The following is a 25,476-nucleotide window of genomic DNA, read 5'->3' as shown; positions in this document are numbered from 1 at the left end:
GAAGCGCGCCATTGAGGGGGCAGGGCTTAGTCCTCTCAGCTCACACAGCTCAGCGCCATTTTCTATGCAGACACACTGGTCATTCCTCACACTTCTGAATAAATATCAGGGCGCAAAACGTGGGGGGGGGCACAGAAATATTGGTGCTATATATATATATATATATATATATATATATTTATTTAATATATACAAGCGCTGCAGGTCTGGGGCATTCCTTAGTGTTTCAGAATCGGTGATTAGGCGCTGGGTTGTGGGCTGGCAATCTTCCTCTGTGTCTCTCTGACAGACTTCACTGTGGGTCTGTACCCTATATGCCCGGTGTGTTTTGATACACGTGTGTCGGCATGTCTGAGGCTGAGTGCTCCTCCCACAAACGGCTGTGGGAGTGACCCTGTCGGCACCTGACGGTACTTGGTACATGTGTGTCGACACGTCGGTGGCTGAATGTTTTTCCCAAGAGAAAACGATATTAGGGACACAGACGTGTGTGGGTGGCCATGTAGGCACCACCAATATCTGACTGGGTAAAAATTTGCATATCCGATAGGAGATATATATATATATATATATATATATATATATATATATAGTCAGGTTGCATAACTCTGTGTCCCAAACACAGACGTAGCAATAGCTATGGAGGATGTCATGTTCATAGCTATATTTTCCTCAGACCCTCGGGGTCGCAAAAATTTTATTTTGCCCAGTTACTACTCCCTGATATTGACACGGATACTGTTTCCTATGTCGACCATAATGTTTCCTGATGAGATCCGGAAAAAAAAAAAAAAAGCATTCAGTACATGAGTAGTGCACATTAAAGACGTCACTGAGGACTCTGGCTGTTTCTGACAGAGGGGTCTATGTGTGTATATTTTATATATATATATATATATATATATATAAATATATATATATATATATATATATAAAAATAGAAAGAAATTATTGCGCCACGTGTGTTCACCAACGTTTACTTATCCTGAATGTGAATTATACCAAACAAATGGATCTGACACTCCCTAAGAATTTAAAAGGGCGTCTGCTTACCCCCAAACAGGGATGGCGGTTCCCTGTATCGTAAATTTGGTACACAATTGGGGGGAGGGGGTTTAGCGACCAATGGTGTCTAAAAGAACTCACACTTTAGGTGAATAATTAAAAATATAAAATACAATTTATTCACGTATAAATTTAAAACAATTCTTTTTCTAAAAAATGGGATAAAAAGTATACACACATACAATATAATACCAGTTAAAATGAATAAATAATAAAAGATTCCTTAACTTGGTATGAAGTCACTGCCAGATAGCCCAACGCGTTTCGTCAAGTCTGATTGACGAAACGCGTTGGGCTATCTGGCAGTGACTGCATACCAAGTTAAGGAATCTTTTATTATTTATTCATTTTAACTGGTATTATATTGTATGTGTGTATACTTTTTATCCCATTTTTTAGAAAAAGAATTGTTGTTTTACATTTATACGTGAATAAATTGTATTTTATATTTTTAATTATTCACCTAAAGTGTGAGTTCTTTTAGACACCATTGGTCGCTAAACCCCCTCCCCCCAATTGTGTATCATATATATATATATATATGTATATATATATATATATATATATATGTGTATGTATATATAATTGTGTGTGTGTATATATATATATATATATATATATATATATATACACATACATATATATATACATACACACACAGGTTGAGTATCCCTTATCCAAAATGCTTGGGACCAGAGGTATTTTGGATATCGGATTTTTACGTATTTTGGAATAATTGCATACCACAATGAGATATCATGGTGATGGGACCTAAATATAAGAACAGAATGCATTTATGTTTCATATACACCTGATACACACAGCCTGAAGGTCATTATAGACAATATTTTTTATAACTTTGTGCATTAAACAAAGTGTGTCTACATTCACACAATTCATTTATGTTTCATATACATCTTATACACACAGCCTGAAGGTAATTTAATACAATATTTTTAATAACTTTGTGTATTAAACAAAGTTTGTGTACATTGAGCCATCAAAAAACAAAGGTTTCACTATCTCACTCTCACGCAAAAAAGTCCGTATTTCGGAATATTTGGATATGGGATACTCATATATATATATATATATATATATATACACATACATACATATATATATATATATATATATATATATATATTATATATATATATACAGTTCCTCCTTCTCATGTGCTGAGAGCTCTGTGTAAGAAAGTCTGTGTAAGCCCTGACAAGATGGTTTCAAATCCCCATGAGGATTCTGATTGTTTATTTCTTTTCCCGCCGCGGACAGAATAAAGTAGGAGTCGCCCCCTGTTCTGCACGGGGCCCTGTCACAAATCCAGCGTATCGTATGCAGGAAGCTACGTTATATTCTAGTTATGTGTCCACAACTACGTTAGTTAGTCCTGCCATTACATGCGCATGGGGGGAGTAGTAGTTTTCAAAAATGGTCGGGTACCTTGTTGGGGAATACTCCTTATGTTGGGTCATATCAAGGACACAGCAACATACTTTCGTGCGACTGCAAGGGATATAGGACTCTTGGGTTCACGGGCCAATTCCAGGGCGGTCTCGGCTAGGAGGGAGTTGTGTATTCACCAATGCAATGCTGATGCTGACTCCGAGAAGAAGGGGAGTCTCTTCACTATGAGGGCGAAGCCTTGTTGGGTGACGGCCTAGTTAATTTGATCTCGACAGCTGGCGCTGGTAAGTCCGCCTTCTTGCTCTATGTTCCCTCACTAGGGATGATGACACACCATTGTCGGATGCAGTCATTTCGGCCCAATAGATACAGATTCCTCTTTCTTTGCAGGTAGAGGAAGGAGAAAAGGGAAGAGGTCCGCAACCTCTTCAAGATCACAAGAGAAGAGATCATCCTCTGTTTTCTGCCACATCCACCGCATGACGTTGGGACTCTCTTGCGGGAGCCCACACTGGTGGGACCACGTCTAAAACTCTTCAGTCAGTCCTGGAACGGACCTGGACCCGGGGACTTTCACGAATAGTGTCCCAAGGGTTCATACTGGAGTTTCCAGACGTTTCTCCTCACCAATTTTTCAAATTACCGATTCTCCTCTGGACGGGGAGGTAGTATGCGACGCAATATAAGGGTTGTATCAGGATCAGGTCATTGGCCTGGTTTCCCCTGTCACAACAGGGAGAAGGCTTTTATTCAACTCTCTTAGTGGTCCCGAAGCCAGACGGCTCGGTCAGACCAGTCCTAAATCTGAAATCCCTCAATTTCTACTTAAAGAAATTCAAATACAAGATGGAATCTCTCAGGGCAGTGATTTCCAATTTAGAAAAGGAGTTTTTTTTTTATGGTCTCAGTAGACATAAAGGAGGCCTAATTACATTTTCCTCCTTATTAGGCTTACCTGAGGTTTGCAATTCAGGGTTGTCATTGCCAATTTCAGATGTTGCCGTTTGGTCTGTCCGCGGCTCTAAGGTTTTTCGCCAGGGTGATGGCGGTAATGATGGTTCTCCGTCGCTAGTAAGGAGTCACAATTATTCCGTACTGGGACGGTCTCCTGATAACGGCGAGGTCAAGGAACCAGTTGGTGCAAAACATTGCACTCTTCCTGACAGTTCTTCAACAACATGGTTGGCTCCTGAACTGTTGGTCCCAATGACGCGGTTGTCGGTTTTGGGAATAATACTAGACACAGAACTACAGAGTTTTTTTTTTCAGGGGAAAAGGCTCTGGAGATCCAGAGTCTGGTCAAACAAATTCCGAGACCAGCAAGAGTGTCAATTCATCAATACATTCGGTTGCTGGTAAAGATGGTTGCGGCCTACGAGGCCACTCAGTTGGGCAGGTTCCATGCCAGGGTGTTCCAGTGGGACCTGTTGGACAAGTGGTCTGGTTCCCACCTACACATACACCGGAGAATAACCATGTCTTCCAAGACCAGAATCTCACTCCTGTGGTGGCTGCGCAGTTCTCACCTCCTAGAGGGCCGCAGGTTCGAGATCCAGGACTGGATCCTAGCGACCACGGATGCAAGCCTCCGAGGCGGGGGAGCAGTCACACAGGGGGGAAAACTTCCAAGGAAGATGGTCAAGTTAGGAAACTTGTCAACACATATACGGTCTAGAGTTAAGGGCCATTTACAACGGTTTTCTACAAACGAAGAGAACAGCAATGGCAGAAACCACAAGGATTTTCCGCTGGGCGGAAAAACATTCATACGATCTGTTGGCGATGTTCGTTCCAAGAGTGGACAATTGAGAAGCAGACTTCCTCAGCAGGCACGATCTCCATCCAGGAGAGGGGAGACCTCCTCCAAGTAGTCTTCGAAGAGGTGACATGTTGTTGGGATTTCCTCAAGTAGAAATGATGGCATCTTGTCTCAACAAGAAGCTTCAGAGTTCCAGGTCAAGGGACCCTAAAACAGGAACAGTGAATACACTGGTGACACCGTGGGTGTTTTCAGTCGGTATATGTATTCCCTACGTTTGACAACATGGCGGTTGACCGCAAAATCCTAGTCCGTAAGGGTATTCCCACGGAATTAGTTCTCCACACTTATTCAGGCTAGAAAAGGGGTAACGTATAAACATTACTGCCGTATTTGGAGAAAATAAGTTTCTTGGTGTGACTCCAAGAAGACTCCTACGGCAGTGTTTTCAGCTAGGACGTTTTCTCCATTTTCTACAAGCAGGTGTGGATGCGGGCCTAAACTTGGGCTAAAAAAAAAATCGGCCTTAGCGGGTTTCTTTCAGAAAAATTGGACTCCCTTCCAGAAGTTCAGACTGTCGTGAAGGGCGTGTTACACATTCAACCTCCATTTGTGCCCCAGTGGCACCATGAGATCTTAATGGGGTGTTGCAGTTCCTTCAATCACTTTGGTTTGAATCTTTAAGTAAGTAGGAGTGAATTTCCTCACTTGGAAAGTGGTTGTGAGGTTGGCCGTGGCATACGCAAGGCGAGTGTCTGAGTTAGCGGCCTGGTCTCACAAGAGACCTTATTTGATCTTCCATGAAGATAGAGAAGAGTTGGAAACTCGTCTACAATTTCTACCGAAGGTGGTTTCTTCTTTCCACATGTACCAACCTTTTGTGGTGCCTGTGACTACCGACGTCTTCGCTGAGTCGAAGTCTCTGCATGTGGTCAGAGTTTTGAAAATTTATGTCGCCAGGACGGCTCCGTTTAGGAACACAAGCTCTATTTGTCCTGTTTGCTCCCAACGAGATTGGGTGTCCTGTTTCCAAGCAGACAGTTGCGCGCTGGATCTGTGGTACGATTCAGCATGCTCATCTCACGGCAGGATGGCCGTTACCGAAATAGGTAAAGGCCCATTCTACTAGAAAGGTGGGCTCGTCCAGGGCGGTTGACCAGGGAGTCTCGGCATTGCAACTTTGCCGAGCAGCTTTAGCAAACAATTTGGTTAAGTAATACAGTTTAATACCTTGGCCGAGGTTGACCTCACGTTTGGTCATTTGGTACTGCAGAGTCGTCCGCACTCTCCTGCCCATTCTAGAGCTTTGGTATAATCCCATGGTTCTTCATGTGACCCCAGCATCCTCTAGGACGTATGAGAAAATAGGATTTTAATACCTACCGGTAAATCCTTTTCTCTTAGTCCGTAGAGGATGCTGGGCGCCCGTCCCAGTGCGTACTATATCTGCAGTGATTATTTGTGGTTACACACATGTTGTGTTACGTTTCTTGTCAGCCAGGTGCTGCAATTGTTCATGCCGTTGGCTTGTATTTTGTGGAATGCCACGTTCAGCGGCGTGCTTGAGGTGTGAGCTGGTAAGATGCTCACCGTGGTTTAACAATAAATCCTTTCCTCGAAATGTCCGTCTCCCTGGGCACAGTTCCTATAACTGGAGTCTGGAGGAGGGGCATAGAGGGAGGAGCCAGTTCACACTCTTTCAAAGTCTTAAAGTGCCCATGTCTCCTGCGGATCCAGTCTATACCCCATAGTTCTTGATGTGACCCCAGCATCCTCTACGGACTAAGAGAAAAGGATTTACCGGTAGGTATTAAAATTCTATTATCATAATGTTTGCCTTACATGAAGTATTCTGCCATCCAGTTTATTATGTTTTTAACTTGATTATTGTGGATACTATGTTACTGTTTTGTTGTATCCTTTAAGCAGTGAAAGGGCGGAAGTGAAGGACTGGACTGGGGGATTCCTGGAAGTCGGCAGCGTGCACAGGCACCTGTCGAAGGAGGGTATTTAAAAGGTAATTATGTTCACTTCATTTGTATATGAGCTGCTTGACAAAGGGTAAATAAAACCCAAAACGTTGCTGAACTAGCTGGCGTTTGTGGTATGTGATTAAGAAGTCCGCTGAGTGCCATACTATTGTATTGGAGGTTATGTGAAGGCAGTGTAAAGGGCTGCTGATTAAGGAGAGGGAGTGCCGGACAATCAGGGTGTGGGTGTATGTGTGTATATAATAAGATTTTACTCACCGGTAAATCTATTTCTCGTAGTCCGTAGTGGATGCTGGGACTCCGTAAGGACCATGGGGATTAGCGGCTCCGCAGGAGACTGGGCACAACTAAAGAAAGCTTTAGGACTACCTGGTGTGCACTGGGTCCTCCCACTAAGACCCTCCTCCAGACCTCAGTTAGGATACTGTGCCCGGAAGAGCTGACACAAATAGGAAGGATTTTGAATCCCGGGTAAGACTCATACCAGCCACACCAATCACACCGTATAACTCGTGATACTATACCCAGTTAACAGTATGAAATATAACTGAGCCTCTCAACAGATGGCTCAACAATAACCCTTTAGTTAGGCAATAACTATAAACAAGTATTGCCGACAATCCGCAATTGGGATGGGCGCCCAGCATCCACTACGGACTACGAGAAATAGATTTACCGGTGAGTAAAATCTTATTTTCTCTGACGTCCTAAGTGGATGCTGGGACTCCGTAAGGACCATGGGGATTATACCAAAGCTCCCAAACGGGCGGGAGAGTGCGGATGACTCTGCAGCACCGAATGAGCAAACTCTAGGTCCTCCTCAGCCAGGGTATCAAACTTGTAGACTGTTGCAAAAATGTTTGAACCCGACCAAGTAACAGTTCGGCAAAGTTGTAAAGCCGAGACCCCTCGGGCAGCCGCCCAAGAAGAGCCCACTTTCCTCGTGGAATGGGCTTTTACAGATTTAGGGTGCGGCAGTCCAGCGGCAGCATGTGCAAGTTGAATCGTGCTACAGATCCAGCGAGCAATAGTCTGTTTAGAAGCAGGAGCACCCAGCTTGTTGGGTGCATACAGGATAAATAGCGAGTCAGTTTTCCTGACTCCAGCCGTCCTGGAAACCTATACTTTTCAGGGCCCTGACTACGTCCAGTAACTTGGAATCCTCCAAGTCCAAAGTAGCCGCAGGCACCACAATAGGTTGGTTCACATGAAAAACTGATACCACCTTAGGAAGGAATTGGGAACGAATCCTCAATTCCGCCTTATCCATATAAAATACAGATAAGGGCTTTTGTATGACAAAGCCGCCAATTCTGATACACGCCTGGCCGATGCCACGGCCCACAGCATGACCACTTTCCACGTGAGGTATTGTAGCTCCACGGATTTAAGTGGCTCAACCCAATGCGACTTCAGGAAATCCAACACCACGTTGAGATCCCACGGTGCCACTTGAGGCACAAACGGGGGCCGACTATGCAGCACTCCCTTAACAAAAGTCCGAACTTCAGGCAGTGAAGCCAGTTCTATTTTGGAAGAAAATCGATAGAGCCGAAATCTGGACCTTCATGGAACCCAATTATAGGCCCATAGTCGCCTCTGACTGTAGGAAGTGCAGAAATCGACTTAGCTGAAATTTCTCCTTTGGGGCCTTCCTGGCCTCACAGCACGCAACATATTTCCACCATATGCGGTGATAATGGTTTGTGTTCACTTCTTTCCTAGCTTTAAATAGCGTAGGGATAACTTCCTCCGGAATGCCCTTTTCCTTCAGGATCCGGCGTTCAACCGCAATGCCGTCAAACGCAGCCGCGGTACATCTTGGAACAGACAGGCCCCCTGCTGCAGCAGGTCCTGCCTGAGCGGCAGAGGCCATGGGTCCTCTGAGATCATTTCTTGGAGTTCTGGTTACCAAGCTCTTCTTGGCCAACCCAGAACAATGAGTATAGTTCTTACTCCTCTCCTTCTTATTATTCTCATTACCCTGGGTAAGAGAGGCAGAGAAGGGAACACATACACCGACTGGTACACCCACGGTGTTACCAGAGCGTCCACAGCTATCGCCTGAGGGTCCCTTGACCTGGCGCAATATCTTTGTAGCTTTTTGTTGAGGCGGGACGCCATCATGTCCACCTGTGGCCTTTCCCAACGGTGTACAATCATTTGGAAAACTTCTGGATGAAGTCCCCACTCTCCTGGGTGGAGGTCGTGTCTTCTGAGAAAGTCTGCTTCTCAGTTGTCCACTCCGGGAATGAACACTGCTGACAGTGCTAACACATGATTTTCCGCCCATCGGAGAATCCTTGTGGCTTCTGCCATCGCCATCCTGCTTCTTGTGCCGCCCTGTCGGTTTACATGAGCGACCGCCGTGATGTTGTCTGACTGGATCAGCACCGGCCGGTGTTGAAGCAGGGGTCTAGCCTGACTTAGGGCATTGTAAATGGCCCTTAGTTCCAGAATATTTATGTGTAGGGAAGTCTCCTGACTTTTCCATAGCCTTGGAAGTTTCTTCCCTGTGTGACTGCCCCCCAGCCTCGAAGGCTGGCATCCGTGGTCACCAGGACCCAGTCCTGTATGCCGAATCTGCGGCCCCCTAGAAGATGAGCACTCTGCAGCCACCACAACCGCGACACCCTGGCCCTTGGAGACCGGGTTATCCGCCGATGCATCTGAAGATGCGACCCGGACCACTTGTCCAACAGATCCCACTGGAAAATCCGTGCATGGGACCTGGCGAATAGAATTTCTTCGTAAGAAGCTACCTACCATCCTTCCCAGGGCTCGCGTGCATTGATGCACCGACACCTGTATACGTATTAGGAGGTCTCTGTCTAGAGACGACAACTCCTTGGACTTCTCCTCCGGGAGAAACCCTTTTTATCCTGTTCTGTGTCCAGAACCATACCCAGGAACAGTAGACGCGTCGTAGGAACCAGCTGCGACTTTTGGAATATTCAGAATCCAGCCGTGCTGTTGTAGCACTTCCCGAGATAGTGCTACTCCGCCGAACAACTGCTCCCTGGACCTCGCCTTTATAAGGAGATCGTCCAAGTACGGGATAATTATTTCGCCCATTACCTTGGTAAATACCTCGGTACCGGGGACAGACCAACGGCAACGTCTGGAATTGGTAATGACAATCCTGTACCACAATTTTGAGGTACTCCTGGTGAAGAGGGTAAATAGGGACATGCAAGTAAGCATCCTTGATGTCCAGTGATACCATGAAATTCTCCAGGCTTGCAATAATCGCCCTGAGCGATTCCATTTTGAACTTGAACCTTCGTATATAAGTGTTCAAGGCTTTCAATTTTAGAATGGGTCTCACCGAACCGTCTGGTTTCGGTACCACAACATTTTGGAATAGTAACCCCGGCCTTGTTGAAGGAGGGGTACCTTGATTTCACCTGCTGGAAGTACAGCTTGTGAATTGCCGCCAGTACTACCTTTCTCCGAGGGCAGCAGGCAAGGCTGATGTGAGGTAAAGGCGAGGAGGAGTCGCCTCGAACTCCAGCCTGTATCCCTGTGATACTATTTGCAGAACCTAGGGATCCACCTGTGGGCAAGCCCACTGGTCCCTGAAGTTCCCGAGACGCGCCCCTACCGCACCTGTCTCCACCTGTGGACCCAACGTCATGCGGTGGACTCAGAGGAAGCGGGGGAAGATTTTTGATCCTGGGAACTGGCTGCTGGTGCAGCTTTTTCCTTCTTCCCTGGTCTCTGTGCAGAAAAGGAAGCGCCTTTGACCCGCTTCCTTTTCTGAAGCCGAAAGGACTGTACCTGAAAATACAGTGCTTTCTTAGGCTGTGAGGAAACCTGAGGTAAAAATTTTTCTTCCCAGCTGTTGCTGTGGATACGAGGTCCCAGAGACCATCCCCAGACAATTCCTCACCCTTATAAGGCAGCATCACCTGTCCACTGCCGGGTTTCTAATACCTTCCTGGCAGAATGGACATTGCATTAATTCTGGATGCCAGCCGGCAAATATCCCTCTGTGCATCCTTTATATCTAAGACAACGTCTTTTATATGCTCTATGTTAGCAAACTATTATGTCTTAGAGTATTAATATTATCTGACTGGGTATCAGACCACGCTGCAGCAGCACTATTTATGCTGAGGCAATTGCAGGTCTCAGTATATAACCTGAGTGTGTATATACAGACTTCAGGATAGCCTTCTGCTTTTTATCAGCAGGCTCCTTCAAGGTGGCCGTATCCTAAGACGGCAGTGCCACCTTTTTTGACAAACGTGTGAGCGCCTTATCCACCCTAAGGGATATCTCCCAACGTGACCTATCCCCTGGCGGGAAAGGGTACGCCATCAGTAACTTTTTAGAAATTACCAGTTTCTTATCGGGGGAACCCACGCTACTTTACACACTTCATTCATTCATCTGATGGGGGAACAAAACACTGGCTGCTTTTTCTCCCCAAAAATAAAACCCCTTTTATGTGGTACTTGGGTTCATGTCAGAAATGCGTAACACATTTTTCATTGCCGAGATCATGTAACGGATGTTCCTAGTGGATTGTGTATATGTCTCAACCTCGTCGACACTGGAGTCAGACTCCGTGTCGACATCTGTGTCTGCCATCTGAGGTAACGGGCGCTTTTTTGAGCCCCTGATAGCCTTTGAGACGCCTGGGCAGGCGCGGGCTGAGAAGCCGGCTGTCCCACAGCTGTTTTACGTCATCCAGCCTTCTATGTAAGGAGTTGACATTGTCGGTTAATACCTTCCACCTATCCATCCACTCTGGTGTCGGCCCCACAGGGGGCGACATCCCATTTATCGGCCTCTGCTCCACCTCCACGTAACCTTCCTCATCCCACATGTCGACACAGCCGTACCGACACACAGCACACACACAGGGAATGCTCTGACTGAGGACAGGACCCCACAAAGTCCTTTGGGGAGACAGAGAGAGAGTATGCCAGCACACACCAGAGCGCTATATAATGCAGGGATTAACACTATAACTGAGTGATTTTTCCACCAATAGCTGCTTGTATAAACAATATTGCGCCTAAATTTAGTGCCCCCCCTCTCTTTTTAACCCTTTGAGCCTGAAAACTACAGGGGAGAGCCTGGGGAGCTGTCTTCCAGCTGCACTGTGAAGAGAAAATGGCGCCAGTGTGCTGAGGGAGATAGCTCCGCCCCTTTTTCGCAGACTTTTCTCCCGCTTTTTAATGAATTCTGGCAGGGGTATTTATCACATATATAGCCTCTGGGGCTGTATATTGTGATATATTTGCCAGCCAAGGTGTTTTTATTGCTGCTCAGGGCGCCCCCCCCCCCAGCGCCCTGCACCCTCAGTGACCGGAGTGTGAAGTGTGTATGAGGAGCAATGGCGCACAGCTGCAGTGCTGTGCGCTACCTTGGTGAAGACGGATGTCTTCTGCCGCCGATTTTCCGGACTCTTCTTGCTTCTGGCTCTGTAAGGGGGCCGGCGGCGCGGCTCCGGGACCGAACATCAATGGCCGGTTCCATACGGTCGATCCCTCTGGAGCTAATGGTGTCCAGTAGCCTAAGAAGCCCAAGCTACCACCAGTTAGGTAGGTTCGCTTCTTCTCCCCTTAGTCCCTCGCTGCAGTGAGTCTGTTGCCAGCAGATCTCACTGTAAAATAAAAAACCTAAAACATACTTTCTTTCTAGGAGCTCAGGAGAGCCCCTAGTGTGCATCCAGCTCAGCCGGGCACAAGAATCTAACTGAGGTCTGGAGGAGGGTCTTAGTGGGAGGAGCCAGTGCACACCAGGTAGTCCTAAAGCTTTCTTTAGTTGTGCCCAGTCTCCTGCGGAGCCGCTAATCCCCATGATCCTTACGGAGTCCCAGCATCCACTTAGGACGTCAGAGAAATATATATATATATATATATATATATATATATATATATACACACACACACACACACACAATTCTGAATGGCAGCACTCCCACAACGTGCGTTACTGGTCCGGTGCCCTCCTTAACTCTGCAACTTAGCCACGGGTCCTTGATACAGAAATGATGCAGGCGGCACTCGGAATCACTGAACGGTGTAAGCAGATAAGTAATAACGTTTCAACGTTTATTCACCTCGTCCTCAGTAATCTGAGTAGTGAATAAACTTCGAAACGTTATTACTTACCTGCTTACACTGTTCAGTGATTCCGAGTGCCGCCTGCATCGTGTGTGTGTATGTATATATATATATATATATATATATATATATAAAACAAAAAATCAACCCTAATATCTTGCGCTATACCTCTAGTCTCAAACCAACAAGAAATACCCTCTGTCAGATAAGGTATTAAAAGTAGATTACAAATAGAAATGGATTCTCGTGGGAGCCAATATGCCTTTTGTATGACAATAATTAAAAGTTTTTATTGTACAGAAACAAACGATATTTATCCTAAGCGTTCGTTATTGACACAACCTTCTAAAAATTCATATAAAACAATATTACAATCTTATACATAAATTACAGTTGGATGTGAGGATTTTACAGCCAGGTGATCACAGTCAGAACTCGAAATGGATGTATCTCCAACCAGATGTTTGTGATAAGGACTTTGTTAACCAGACGTTGCAAAACCCAACGCGTTTCGTCCGTTAGGACTTCATCAGGGGTTTGGAATCTGGATAGTTACAAATGGAAATATATAAATCATATAGTCTTCATTAATAAGACATATTATTATCCAGGTAAGTATTCCATTGAAATCTATTGTGGATTAACATACATACCAGTTCTTATAGTAGGAGTGATTACCATTGATTAGAAAGGTTTAGAATATCCAATGATTACATCCAATCACATATTCAATTCGATAAATATAATATCTGAAACATTATCGTTATAATAATCAATAAACATTATCCTTATACAAATGATAAAAGGAAGAGGGAGGGAGAGTCAAAAGAAGAGAAAAGGGAGGGAAAGTCGAAAGAATATTATGAATGTCAATATAAATCAAATAGCTCCGTATTTATCCACATAATCAACATCAATTCAGCTGATGGAAATGATACAAAGGGCAGGGTCTACAAGTATCAGAAACTACCAATAGTTATAGAACACTCCAATTAAAGTCCACATAAAACTTCAAATTCACAATATACACACAATTATATCCACATTACAGCTCATTGTACAATACATACCTAGATAGACTTCAAAAAAAAAAATATATATAAATTTGGTTGAAATTAGATGATGTTACGTTCCCTAAAAGGGATAAAGATAAAATAGTTTTTTGTCACTCAAATGATTGTTAATAGGAAATGTTCCTGTAACATCCTGTTTACCATTAAAATAACATAGATGCTACCAACAAATCAGAGAAGATATAACAACAACTTCCTCAATTGATTATAAGAAACCATGCTGATGTCAGTATTTAATGTAAGGTATTTAAGGTGATTCAAATAGAAGAACTTTTTTATCCCAAACTAATTAATAAATGATGTCTTTAATCTAACATGCAATGGGGAGTGGTATATTCAATTAATCATTAGAGAGCCAATTAAGTTCACAGCTGTAATTTATAACCAGCAAGAATAACTTTTTAACATCTGAAATACTAATCTTAACATCATATGGTATTTAATATTTGCACTAAATTAGTCTGGTTCTTACCTATTTTCAATCAAGAATGGTGGAACCTTATAGTCTACCTCTGTTTATACATGTCACCAAACAGAGAACTTAGGAAAATTTCAAATCCTGAACGAAACTATTCCCTGTGGACAAGTAAATCTAAATCAGTATATTACAATCATACTAAAATTAAGTAGTTACTCTTAAATTAAGGAATCCATTCATCTAATAAATTTTCAAAAAGACCATCCAATAACTAAGTTCCAAATATACAATTATAGTACTCAAACTTACTTTTTACAGGAACAAGTGCAACCTCACTGAATCCCAACTACAGAAGAGACTATAAGGTTCCACCATTCTTGATTGAAAATAGGTAAGAACCAGACTAATTTAGTGCAAATATTGAATACCATATGAGGTTAAGTATTTCAGATGTTAAATAGTTCTTCTTGCTGGTTATAAATTACAGCTGTGAACTTAATTGGCTCTCTAATGATTGATTGAATATACCACTCCCCATTGCATGTTAGATTAAAGACATCATTTAGGGGATCTGTTAGGTAACCAGTAAGAATGGCATTCCACATAGTACTATGAGGTCTTAACACATCACTAACTAATAATAAATTAATTAATCAGCCAGCAGGAAGTGATGTAATATCAAGGGAGCTATAAAGGGATGTCCTTATATTGCCTCTCATTCTGTAGTTGGGATTCAGTGAGGTTGCACTTGTTCCTGTAAAAAGTAAGTTTGAGTACTATAATTGTATATTTGGAACTTAGTTATTGGATGGTCTTTTTGAAAATTTATTAGATGAATGGATTCCTTAATTTAAGAGTAACTACTTAATTTTAGTATGATTGTAATATACTGATTTAGATTTACTTGTCCACAGGGAATAGTTTCGTTCAGGATTTGAAATTTTCCTAAGTTCTCTGTTTGGTGACATGTATAAACAGAGGTAGACTATAAGGTTCCACCATTCTTGATTGAAAATAGGTAAGAACCAGACTAATTTAGTGCAAATATGAAATACCATATGATGTTAAGATTAGTATTTCAGATGTTAAAAAGTTATTCTTGCTGGTTATAAATTACAGCTGTGAACTTAATTGGCTCTCTAATGATTGATTGAATATACCACTCCCCATTGCATGTTAGATTAAAGACATCATTTATTAATTAGTTTGGGATAAAAAAGTTATTCTATTTGAATCACCTTAAATACCTTACATTAAATACTGACATCAGCATGGTTTCTTATAATCAATTGAGGAAGTTGTTGTTATATCTTCTCTGATTTGTTGGTAGCATCTGTTATTTTAATGGTAAACAGGATGTTACAGGAACATTTCCTATTAACAATCATTTGAGTGACAAAAAACGATTTTATCTTTATCCCTTTTAGGGAACGTAACATCATCTAATTTCAACCAAATTTATATATATTTTTTTTTTTGAAGTCTATCTAGGTATCTATTGTACAATGAGCTGTAATGTGGATATAATTGTGTGTATATTGTGAATTTGAAGTTTTATGTGGACTTTAATTGGAGTGTTCTATAACTATTGGTAGTTTCTGATACTTGTAGACCCTGCCCTTTGTATCATTTCCATCAGCTGAATTGATGTTGATTATGTGGATAAATACGGAGCTATTTGATTTATATTGACATTCATAATATTCTTTCGACTTTCCCTCCCTTTTCTCTTCTTTTGACTCTCCCTCCCTCTTCCTTTTATCATTTGTATAAGGATAATGTTTATTGATTATTATAACGATAATGTTTCAGATATTATATTTATCGAATTGAATATGTGATTGGATGTAATCATTGGATATTCTAAACCTTTCTAATCAATGGTAATCACTCCTACTATAAGAACTGGTATGTATGTTAATCCACAATAGATTTCAATGGAATACTTACCTGGATAATATGTCTTATTAATGAAGACTATATGATTTATATATTTCCATTTGTAACTATCCAGATTCCAAACCCCTGATGAAGTCCTAACGGACGAAACGCGTTGGGTTTTGCAACGTCTGGTTAACAAAGTCCTTATCAGATGTTGGAGATACATCCATTTCGAGTTCTGACTGTGATCACCTGGCTGTAAAATCCTCACATCCAACTGTAATTTATGTATAAGATTGTAATATTGTTTTATATGAATTTTTAGAAGGTTGTGTCAATAACGAACGCTTAGGATAAATATCGTTTGTTTCTGTACAATAAAAACTTTTAATTATTGTCATACAAAAGGCATATTGGCTCCCACGAGAATCCATTTCTATATATATATATTATAATATATATATATATATATATATATATTATAATATATATATATATATATTATAATATATATATATATATATATTATAATATATATATATATATATTATAATATATATATATATATTATAATATATATATATATATATTATAATATATATATATATATATTATAATATATATATATATATATTATAATATATATATATTATAATATATATATTATAATATATATATATATATATATTATAATATATATATATATATTATAATATATATATATATATATTATAATATATATATATATTTTATAATATATATATATATATATTATATTATAATATATATATATATATATTATAATATATATATATTATAATATATATATATATTATAATATATATATATATATATATATTATAATATATATATATATATATTATAATATAATATATATAATAAATATAAATATATATAATAAATATATATATATATAATAAATATATATATATATATATATATATAATAAATATATATATATATATATATATATATATAATATATATATATATATAATAAATATATATATATATATATAATAAATAAATAAATATATATATATATATATATATATATATATATATATATATATATATATATATATATATATATATATATATATATATATATATATATATATATATATATAATAAATATATATATATATATATATCATTGGAGATCCGCACTCACATCAAAAAATACATAGAAACATGTTCAGGGTGCACCCAGTGGAACTGACTCAGTCAGCCACAAATACATAGCAGGGGTTCCACAAAAGTGGAGGGGGCACTCACTAGTAAATAACATATACAATTAAATAGCATAAAACATTCATGATTTTAATAGTCAGTTGCACCAATTCGCCTTTGATCGACGTTTCGACCCCTTGACCGGGTCTTTCTCAAGATAGGCAGGATCGGTAAACATTCACATCATTTTTCATTTTTCAAGGTATATACATAGTGTCCTCAATAGAGATCTAGAAAAAAGAGAGAACATAGGACCACTCTTAATGCCTCCCAGGCCCCACTGTTGCGCTTAGATCATATACTAATTAACACACGGCAACTTACACCGTGTGTGTATCAAATAAGATTAAACAAAATAAATAAAATAAATTAATTAAACAAAATAAATTAAAAAATAATAAATAAATGAAGTAAACCAAACGCCCAGTGGATAATATCCTACTACAGTGACCACCACAGTGACTCCATATACCAAAACAAGCGAAGGCTTACGTTGAGGCCTCACTTAAGGGAAAAAGATCCCGATAATATCTATCCACTCAGCTGGTATGTTGCTCAAATCCTAAAAAACCAATGTGTACAGAATATCAGCAAATATTTAATTAGCAAAACCAATGTTGTTTAGCTCAACAAACATGTATATATAAATACCTACGTACTCAGCAATTGTACCGTCACAGGTAAATGTGAGTAGGCTTCCAATATAATATAATTCACAAGTGTCATCCTATAAACACAAAAGGGGGCAAAAAGTGAGAGTGGAGACTACAGATATAACATGTGAGAGTGATAAACACCAACTACTCACAATATGCCAGCAGTCATTCCAGTCTAAGTGAGTCCAGGTGTGCCACTATTCGATTCCACAACATATCAAAACATGATCACTGAAATAAATAGTATGCAGTACCAATATCAATCACTAATAAAATAACAGTACAAACAGGGTCGATAACCCCTAAGCGGTGGGTACTTACACTACGATGTTCACACAGTCAGAGGGCACCTGGTTCTACACATGTAGTCTGAACGACGGAAGATTTAAACCCAGGCGGCCGGAAATGAACAACAACGTCACATCCGCTGCACGCTGTCATCAAATTCCCGCAAAGTCAAACCAGAGTTGGCACCCCACATCTTTAGGTAACATTACCCACCTGCGCGTAACTGCAGGCGAGTGCCCGGCATTCGACACCGCCGCCGCCGCTACACACCATAGTCCGGGACGCACCATGCGTCTCACGGACCGGAAACACATCACCAAACTATATCCGCGAGACGTCATGCGTGTCATGCACCGGAAGTGTGCGTTCCACCGGGTAATGGTGAGACGCATCGCTACAGCTGACTAGAAATACACTCATCGCCAAGTGGTGGTGCAATAAGCTAACAGGATCCTGTGTAATATGTTCACTGGGCTCACTATCACAAATAGGGAATAGGAAATATGGAATAGAGAATATATATAGGCTAAAGAAAAATAGATAAAAACTAATAAAGTAAAATAACCAAGAAATAATAATAATAAATGTAAATAGAAAGAAATAAGAATACAAATTAAGTATAATATAAATAAAAATAAGTAAAGTAAAATGAAACAGAAATACAAATAAAAATAAATATAAATACAAATCAAAATAAATATATAAATGTGTAAATATATAAAGGACACAACACATATAAACATACATGTATGTATCACTCATAAAGCATCATGCAACACTGGAACCTGAGGGCTTAAAGTGGTACAACATCCACAATGGTCCAGCCCAACCGCTCACATCTCCAACACCAAAGTACTTGTTACATACATAATTGGTATTGTCCCAATAAGGTTTAGACATACGAGTGTCTAACCATACATTTCACAGATAACATTTTATAAAAATACAAAGAGACAATAATTATTACATGTAAACATAACAATCCCATCCCCCCTAGTAATATCAGATAAACATATTATCAAAATATATAGGATATCCCTATGGGGCAAGACAACCCCAAAGATAACCGTCAAGTATTGTAAAACCAATATATACTCAGGGAGATGTAACACTAGAATAATGTACATACTTATACAACTAATACATGATTTCAAAAAGTGGCACAATTATGTATAAATACAATAACTTCGCACTCCTCAAAAAATCAACTGTTGGAGATAAGAACAGGGGCAAGAACCTTAGGGTCCAGCCCAGGAGACTGAAGGTCACCTGGTCAGACCAAAAATTGACCGAAGGACCCCTGATAACAGGGGCGCCATCAACCAAAAAATATAAAAAGCCAAAGAGTAGATTCAACAAACCCAAGCAACAAAACATCACAAGGGTCTAAATTATAAACCTTAGTTAGGGGGACATATCAACAAGGAGTGACCCCAACATATGAGGCCTTTTACCGTTTGATAAAAAGATTTAGTGGGTTGTATTCGTTCATTCCCTTGGGAAAAACCGTATCCAAGGTGTAGATCCAGTAACTCTCGCGCTGCTTGAGCGCGAGAGTTCTGTCACCACCACCCTGTATAGGTGGAACCCAATCTATCAGTTTGCATCTCATGCTAGACACCTGATGTTTGTTTTCAAAAAAGTGTCGGGCCACTGGTTTATCAGTACTTCCGGTTTCAAATGCTGCGCGAATTGAAGTACGGTGATTGGCCATTCGATCTCTAAAGGGCCTGGTGGTGAGCCCCACATAATATAAACCACATGGACAGATAAGTATGTAAATAACATAGTCTAAACGACAATGTAAGTGATATGTGATACGTATTTTCTTCCCTGTCTGGGGATGCATCACAGTAGGACCCGTCACCATAGACCTGCAAGTCACACAACCCCCACAGGAGAAACATCCAGGTTTTTGTTTCATAACACAGAACTTATCAGGATTCTCATCTGGGAACACCGTAGGGCGCATCAAAAGCTGTTTTAAATTTGGTCCCCTACCAAATGCCATCATCGGTGTCGGCATACGGGTAAATGGTAGTGTAGTGTCCGAGGTCACAATGGGCCAATGCTTATTGATTGATTTCCGAATACAACCAGACATCCCATTAAAGGTAGTAGAGAATGTCATCCTGCCGGTGTTATCTCTTCTAGCCCTAGCTTCTCCCTTAAAAATCCTAGTGGCTTTCCTCAGGCATCCCTCAAGGATCCTTCGTTTATAGCCACGTTCAATGAATCTGGCCGTCATCTCAGTAATTTGTGTGTTCATTGCTTCTGTCTCCGAGTTTATACGCATCACCCTGAGGTATTGGGATACCGGTAAGTTGTCTTTTAACGATGGAGGGTGATGGCTGTTGGCCAAAAGTGTGGTATTACGGTCAGTGGCCTTCCGAAAAAGGGTAGTTATAAATCTCCCCTCTCTAACAATTACCCTAATATCAAGAAAACAAATCTCATTGGTCGATACAGTGTACGTGAACCTAACTGGTGATGCTAGTTGGTTCAAATCTTCGACCATATTGACAAAAGTCTGCTCAGTACCTGTCCATAGTATAAATACATCGTCAATATATCGTTTATACAGGCGTATGAATTTACCATACTTCGGATAAATATTGGTTTCCTCATATTGTGCCATATACAAATTAGCATATGACGGGGCTAGATTTGAGCCCATGGCCGTGCCTGATTGCTGCATAAAAAATTGATCCTTATAGGAAAAATGATTTAGAGTTAGAACCAACTTAACCAGCTCCAAAATGTACTCGATGGGTTGTTTAAGATTGACCGACTTCCGTAGGGCTGTTGCCACCGCTTCCAGACCCTGATCGTGCGGAATGATTGTATATAACGAACATACGTCCATGGTTGCCAATATTATTGGTTCGTCTAACAGGGTGATATTCCGAATGTGGAACCCCTGCTATGTATTTGTGGCTGACTGAGTCAGTTCCACTGGGTGCACCCTGAACATGTTTCTATGTATTTTTTGATGTGAGTGCGGATCTCCAATGATATATTGGGTATAGGTACCTTTGAAGTATCTCTGCCTTATCCGACACCCATCCAAGTTTGAGGATCTGGTAGAGGGAGGTAACTGGGACACACTCTTGTTGTGTGTGTCCATCCACATACTATTTTCTATTTTCTCACATTGGTTTTTTCAATCTGTATTTTAGAGCCTATTATAGTTATGTCGCAAGGGGGGACATATTTGTTAGATGATGGTTTGTTGTCCCAAGCAGAACAAGGGACCGTATCATACACTGACGAAGAGGTGGACAAACAATTGTTTGACAAACTGGACTTTGATTCTTTGCCGGCAGAAACGGCTGCTGATGTTTATTATAAGTTACTTAAACTCAGCCAGCGCGAAGTGGAACTACAACTCCATGGCCAGTTCCTTTCGGAATATCACAGGCGCAAACAAATCCCTCGTGGATTTCGTCTAAACAATATACCTACTCTCGGTAGGAATAACCCGTTGTTCTGCAGCAAATGGTGTGGCATTTTAAACAAGTGTTCATTTGACCTCATTGCACTTGTTATTGAGGAGGTCAGTAATGACCTCAAAAAGGTGAAAATCGATATTGAAACCACTAATGCTACTACTTTACCTTTACTACGTGAAGATAAATCTAGTAATTGGATAGAGAGACTGCAGACACAAATGGACACATTTCGTAACGAGTTGATCTCATTTAAAAGAAAGAAGTTGGCAGCTGTGACATTGGATTACCAGAACCATACGGTTTACCGTTGGTTGCTGGGGAATTCTGGACAGGAGGGGCAGGATAGATACTATCGGCCAAATTACAGACGCCGTTATACACCTGTTACCTATAATCCTGGATCATCCTACTCCACATCGGACACTGATACGGGTGAGGCTCAATCTGTGGGCACACATTTTTTAGTTGCAGGCAACCCTATGTCCACAGAACTAAGGGAAGACCCAAGAATCACCGGCCGCACCCGAGGCGGGGTGGCCACCCGAAGAAGGGCGCGAAGGCGACGACGATAGATTCTGTTTTTAATTTGTCAGACTATCGATTAAGTGATTCCGAAATAGCACTTTTATCGAAAGGTCTGACATTTGTTCCGACAACTAAGCACAACAAATTTCAAAACACTGTTGAACTTTACAGATTTAGCCGTAACCTTAGGTTAAAGGAATTCTTTGGCGTCAAAACATCTGACACCAATACATCCAAATTTAAACAAAAGTCACAATTTGATCCCATGTCCGCTAATGCTAGTATTAAGACATTTACACGCATTGTTCAGAAGGACATTAATGAGTGTCAGGTACCCAAAATGTATGATAATTTATCCTCTGACGAGCGTACTGCATTGAAGAATCTACGTGATAATCCCTTTATAGTTATCCGCCCTGCGGATAAGGGAGGAGCAGTGGTGGTCCTAAATTGGACCGACTATGACAAGGAAATTCTGTCACAGCTATCGGACTCTAACACATATCTCAAATTAGACTACAACCCGGTAAAAGAGATTAAAACTCAGGTTGATGGATCTCTGACACGGGGATTTGAAAGTGGTTGGTTGGATCAGGAGTTATATGCCTATCTTACGGTTGATTATCCGAAATGTCCCATTATTTACACCTTACCAAAGGTGCATAAAACCCTTGATAAACCGCCTGGGAGGCCGATTATAGCGGCAGAAGGGTCGGTGCTTCAGCCTCTAGCCATATATATTGATAGTATACTACAGCCCTTAGTATTGGATAACAGTAGTCACATTCGTGACTCCAATGACTTTCTTGAACTTATTCGGAATATCACCCTGTTAGACGAACCAATAATATTGGCAACCATGGACGTATGTTCGTTATATACAATCATTCCGCACGATCAGGGTCTGGAAGCGGTGGCAACAGCCCTACGGAAGTCGGTCAATCTTAAACAACCCATCGAGTACATTTTGGAGCTGGTTAAGTTGGTTCTAACTCTAAATCATTTTTCCTATAAGGATCAATTTTTTATGCAGCAATCAGGCACGGCCATGGGCTCAAATCTAGCCCCGTCATATGCTAATTTGTATATGGCACAATATGAGGAAACCAATATTTATCCGAAGTATGGTAAATTCATACGCCTGTATAAACGATATATTGACGATGTATTTATACTATGGACAGGTACTGAGCAGACTTTTGTCAATATGGTCGAAGATTTGAACCAACTAGCATCACCAGTTAGGTTCACGTACACTGTATCGACCAATGAGATTTGTTTTCTTGATATTAGGGTAATTGTTAGAGAGGGGAGATTTATAACTACCCTTTTTCGGAAGGCCACTGACCGTAATACCACACTTTTGGCCAACAGCCATCACCCTCCATCGTTAAAAGACAACTTACCGGTATCCCAATACCTCAGGGTGATGCGTATAAACTCGGAGACAGAAGCAATGAACACACAAATTACTGAGATGACGGCCAGATTCATTGAACGTGGCTATAAACGAAGGATCCTTGAGGGATGCCTGAGGAAAGCCACTAGGATTTTTAAGGGAGAAGCTAGGGCTAGAAGAGATAACACCGGCAGGATGACATTCTCTACTACCTTTAATGGGATGTCTGGTTGTATTCGGAAATCAATCAATAAGCATTGGCCCATTGTGACCTCGGACACTACACTACCATTTACCCGTATGCCGACACCGATGATGGCATTTGGTAGGGGACCAAATTTAAAACAGCTTTTGATGCGCCCTACGGTGTTCCCAGATGAGAATCCTGATAAGTTCTGTGTTATGAAACAAAAACCTGGATGTTTCTCCTGTGGGGGTTGTGTGACTTGCAGGTCTATGGTGACGGGTCCTACTGTGATGCATCCCCAGACAGGGAAGAAAATACGTATCACATATCACTTACATTGTCGTTTAGACTATGTTATTTACATACTTATCTGTCCATGTGGTTTATATTATGTGGGGCTCACCACCAGGCCCTTTAGAGATCGAATGGCCAATCACCGTACTTCAATTCGCGCAGCATTTGAAACCGGAAGTACTGATAAACCAGTGGCCCGACACTTTTTTGAAAACAAACATCAGGTGTCTAGCATGAGATGCAAACTGATAGATTGGGTTCCACCTATACAGGGTGGTGGTGACAGAACTCTCGCGCTCAAGCAGCGCGAGAGTTACTGGATCTACACCTTGGATACGGTTTTTCCCAAGGGAATGAACGAATACAACCCACTAAATCTTTTTATCAAACGGTAAAAGGCCTCATATGTTGGGGTCACTCCTTGTTGATATGTCCCCCTAACTAAGGTTTATAATTTAGACCCTTGTGATGTTTTGTTGCTTGGGTTTGTTGAATCTACTCTTTGGCTTTTTATATTTTTTGGTTGATGGCGCCCCTGTTATCAGGGGTCCTTCGGTCAATTTTTGGTCTGACCAGGTGACCTTCAGTCTCCTGGGCTGGACCCTAAGGTTCTTGCCCCTGTTCTTATCTCCAACAGTTGATTTTTTGAGGAGTGCGAAGTTATTGTATTTATACATAATTGTGCCACTTTTTGAAATCATGTATTAGTTGTATAAGTATGTACATTATTCTAGTGTTACATCTCCCTGAGTATATATTGGTTTTACAATACTTGACGGTTATCTTTGGGGTTGTCTTGCCCCATAGGGATATCCTATATATTTTGATAATATGTTTATCTGATATTACTAGGGGGGATGGGATTGTTATGTTTACATGTAATAATTATTGTCTCTTTGTATTTTTATAAAATGTTATCTGTGAAATGTATGGTTAGACACTCGTATGTCTAAACCTTATTGGGACAATACCAATTATGTATGTAACAAGTACTTTGGTGTTGGAGATGTGAGCGGTTGGGCTGGACCATTGTGGATGTTGTACCACTTTAAGCCCTCAGGTTCCAGTGTTGCATGATGCTTTATGAGTGATACATACATGTATGTTTATATGTGTTGTGTCCTTTATATATTTACACATTTATATATTTATTTTGATTTGTATTTATATTTATTTTTATTTGTATTTCTGTTTCATTTTACTTTACTTATTTTTATTTATATTATACTTAATTTGTATTCTTATTTCTTTCTATTTACATTTATTATTATTATTTCTTGGTTATTTTACTTTATTAGTTTTTATCTATTTTTCTTTAGCCTATATATATTCTCTATTCCATATTTCCTATTCCCTATTTGTGATAGTGAGCCCAGTGAACATATTACACAGGATCCTGTTAGCTTATTGCACCACCACTTGGCGATGAGTGTATTTCTAGTCAGCTGTAGCGATGCGTCTCACCATTACCCGGTGGAACGCACACTTCCGGTGCATGACGTCTCGCGGATATAGTTTGGTGATGTGTTTCCGGTCCGTGAGACGCATGGTGCGTCCCGGACTATGGTGTGTAGCGGCGGCGGCGGTGTCGAATGCCGGGCACTCGCCTGCAGTTACGCGCAGGTGGGTAATGTTACCTAAAGATGTGGGGTGCCAACTCTGGTTTGACTTTGCGGGAATTTGATGACAGCGTGCAGCGGATGTGACGTTGTTGTTCATTTCCGGCCGCCTGGGTTTAAATC

General features: G+C 40.8%; 2 long non-coding RNA genes across 3 annotated transcripts; one reads left to right on the top strand and one right to left on the bottom strand.

The window, feature by feature from the left end:
* Window positions 1–13,392: 13,392 nt before the first annotated feature.
* LOC135057872 (uncharacterized) lies at window positions 13,393–14,173 on the bottom strand. Its single transcript, XR_010244429.1, has 3 exons — window positions 14,109–14,173; window positions 13,854–13,957; window positions 13,393–13,442 (listed from the first exon to the last, which is right to left on the bottom strand). It is a non-coding gene; the product is annotated as an uncharacterized LOC135057872 (long non-coding RNA).
* Window positions 14,154–16,091, top strand: LOC135057871 (uncharacterized). 2 transcript variants are annotated; one of them, XR_010244428.1, is made up of 4 exons: window positions 14,154–14,190; window positions 14,714–14,817; window positions 15,612–15,707; window positions 15,814–16,091. It is a non-coding gene; the product is annotated as an uncharacterized LOC135057871 (long non-coding RNA). The 2 variants fall into 2 exon arrangements; XR_010244427.1 differs by lacking the exon at window positions 14,154–14,190 and adding an exon at window positions 14,528–14,562.
* Window positions 16,092–25,476: the final 9,385 nt, after the last annotated feature.

Source organism: Pseudophryne corroboree, chromosome 3 (assembly GCF_028390025.1).
Source record: "Pseudophryne corroboree isolate aPseCor3 chromosome 3, aPseCor3.hap2, whole genome shotgun sequence".
Lineage (NCBI taxonomy): Eukaryota > Metazoa > Chordata > Amphibia > Anura > Myobatrachidae > Pseudophryne > Pseudophryne corroboree.
This window is presented reverse-complemented; position numbering and strand designations above follow the sequence as displayed.